The sequence below is a fragment of the Leopardus geoffroyi genome, chromosome B4 (genome assembly GCF_018350155.1).
Source record: "Leopardus geoffroyi isolate Oge1 chromosome B4, O.geoffroyi_Oge1_pat1.0, whole genome shotgun sequence".
Classification (NCBI taxonomy): Eukaryota; Metazoa; Chordata; class Mammalia; order Carnivora; family Felidae; genus Leopardus; species Leopardus geoffroyi.
In genome coordinates, this window is record NC_059341.1 from 94287482 (window position 1) to 94290790 (window position 3309).

Genomic DNA, 3309 nt, shown 5'->3' on the forward strand with positions numbered 1-3309 from the left:
GGCACCTGGGTGGCTCAGTTGGTTGAGCACCTGACTCTTGATTTTGATTCAGGTCATGATTTCACAGTTTGTGAGATAGAGTTCTGTGTCGGACTCCTCGCTGAGTCTGCTTGGGATTCTCTCCCTCCCCCCCTCTCTCTGCCTCTCCCTCATTCGAGAGCTCTCTCAAAATAAACAAATAAACATTTAAAAAAGCGCCTGTGTTTATATTCACCGTTTGCTGGGATTTTGCTTTTTTTTTTTTTTTTTAATTTTTTTTTTCAACGTTTATTTATTTTTGGGACAGAGAGAGACAGAGCATGAACGGGGGAGGGGCAGAGAGAGAGGGAGACACAGAATCGGAAACAGGCTCCAGGCTCTGAGCCATCAGCCCAGAGCCCGACGCGGGGCTCGAACCCACGGACCGCGAGATCGTGACCTGGCTGAAGTTGGATGCTTAACCGACTGCGCCACCCAGGCGCCCTGGGATTTTGCTTTTTAAATAACACTATCCATCTCCAGACGTTTGGAAAGATAAGTGGAATTTGAACTACTTCTACAATTTTACAGTCAAATAACTTTGTGAAACTTTCAGCATTCTAAACACTGTTTCTGAGATAAATCTTGTTTATTTTCCCCCATTCTTTAAAGATTAATCAGTTATCGTTAATAAGTGCAAGTCTGAGGTGGCCCTGGGACCAGGACAAAAGTCTATTGTAAATGTGTTTGCAGACTTTAGGTCCCAAAGAACACGACGCTCAAGGTGTCTCCATCTCTTGGAACAAAGAAGGGTATCGAGAACAATGCTACTAAAAATTAAGCAGATGTTTGCTTCCAGAAAAGTCTGGTATAAGTACAAGGGCAGAGTGACAAACGATGATGGTGGGATGCAGGAAAACAGCAGCAGCTGTTTGCATTTCTTTCTTAATCGTAAAGTCACAGACAATGCCAACGATGTTAGAGTGAGAAGATCCAATGTGTTTTCTTGTTCCTCATCTTCTTTGACTCCTGCAGTATTCAGTATCATTACTTGACTCTTCCAGTTTGGGGAACACCATTAGATAGCCTGCTTGAGGTAGACTTCTGGTCATTTCGCTCATTTTTTGCTGTTTCTACCCCGGCTGCCTTATCCCAGTCTGTCTCTTCTCTCCTTTGAGGAGCTTATCAGTTCTTACATGTTGAGCCAATTGTCATCTCAAAAGCTCTGTCTCTAGCCCAAGCTTCAGTTCCACATTTTCTACCACTGAACTCTTTGTTCTCTGGTGCATCAACCAAAAGTCAACAACAGCCAACTTTTCATTTCCTCTAGACTTTGTGTCAGTGATATTGTCATTCTCTTTGGGTGGAAATGTAGAGTCAGACTGTTAGATTGTATGACAGCAGGGAGTATGACTATGTTGTTGACCACCTGGGGCCTTGGGTAGTGCTTGTTCCACATGGTAAGTTTTTAATACCGTTTCCTTGAAAGATAGAATCCTTGCCTCATCCATCTCTCTCCCCAGCACCTAAAATCCTATCACTTTTTCCTTCCTTCCTGGTCTTCTCTGATTTCATTAGAAAAAGACTAATCCGGTCAGTTCTGCCCTTTGCTCCTCTGCTCTACTAATTCTGCCAAGAGAATTTTTTCAAAACACAGAGCCAGTGAGAAAGGGGACAGTTGATCTAGAGGCGGCTAGCCAGACTATTCAGAGCTTGACTTGGCTCAAGGTGGTGGTGCTAAAGCCACAGTTTAAAGCAATTCACCTATTTACCTCCTGATCTCTCCTAATTTGCTTACTCTGTCCATAGCCCAAATTCTCATTTGGCATTTAATGAAACTCCAATTTCTTTCTTTTTTTTTTAAGTTTATTGATTTATTTTGAGACAGAGGGAGTGAGAGAGAGTGAGAGAGCATGCACACGTGTGTGTCCACAGGGAATGGGCAGAGAGAGAGAGAGAGAGGGAATCCCAAGAGAGAGAGAGAGAGAGAGAGAGAGAGAGAGAAATCCCAAGCCAGCTCCTTGCTGTCAGTGCAGAACCTGTCTTGGGGCTCGATCTCATGAACCACAAGATCAGTACCTGAGCTGAAATCGAGAGCTGAATTACCTGAGCCGAAATCAAGTGCCACCCAGGTGCCTCAGGAAACTCCAATTTCTTAATTTTTTTTAATGTTTATTTATTTTTTGAGAGAGAGAGAGAGAGACAGCAGGGGAAGGTCAGAGAGAGAGAGGGAGACACGGAATCTGAAGCAGGTTCCAGGCTCTGAGATGTCAGCACAGAGCCGGTCATGGGGCTCAAACCCATGAACCATGAGATCATGACCTGAGCCAAAGTTGGATGCTCAACCGACTGAGCCACCCAGGCACCCCAAGATGAGGTTTTTCTTAAAAAGCCAAACCAAATCCCTGAAGATAATAATGTTGGCAATTAAATCAGTTGAGAGACCAGTATGTTTAAGAGATTCCTTTCTTGTAGGCTAGGGAGTGGGAGAAGGTAAAGTTACAACTTAAAAAAAAAAAAAAAAAAAAAAGTCCTTTAAAAAAAGGAACTAATTGCTTCCTGGCCAAAGAAGCTCGTTCTTTGCAATGACTGTGCCTTTTGGGTTGAACAAACTCAATTCTTACGTCCTTATTTATTTTTGAAATTGCCACGCCTATATGCCAAAAGGGGCAAGGTGAATCTTTCAGTACCGAGTCTTATCTATTTTTTAATGAGAATGTATATATTATATAAACAAACCATAACATTCTAAAAGCATAAAGTGAAAAGTAACCGCCGTTCTTTATCTCCCTGATACCCCCATCACTGTAGCCACAAGTCTTCTATTTCTCCAGCCAGAACATTTGTATGCATCACGTACGAGTCTATATTGTGCTATTTTTTATATTGTACTATTTTTAATTGTACTTAAAAAAAAACAAGTCTTGAAATAACTCGTTTGTATATAACTCCAGTGGCTGGCGGTGTGGGCTTCATCTATCGCACAGCTGTTAATTTTGGTTTCTTTTTTGGTAGCTGCACTCAGATACGCCTGGTGCCTTCAGTTTCCACCGCGGCCGAAAGTTGTAAACACATGAAATACAGAAATAGCACAACGGTTAGAGAAGTCCCAAGGGTCGCGCGCCAAACGAAGCGCGGCGGGCTGAGCCGAGCCCCACCCCGGGAGAACTGGCGGTCGACACCCGCCGAACGCGCGCGCCGGCACGGCCTCTCCTCCCGCCGGGTGGCGGCCAGTGGCAGGGGCTGCGCGCGCCGCGCTCCCGGACCGCCCCCTTCACGGAGGCGGCCGGCCCAGCCCCCTCCCCCAATTGGCGGACGTGGTGGGGCCTGGGCGCGCGCGCAAGCGCCCTG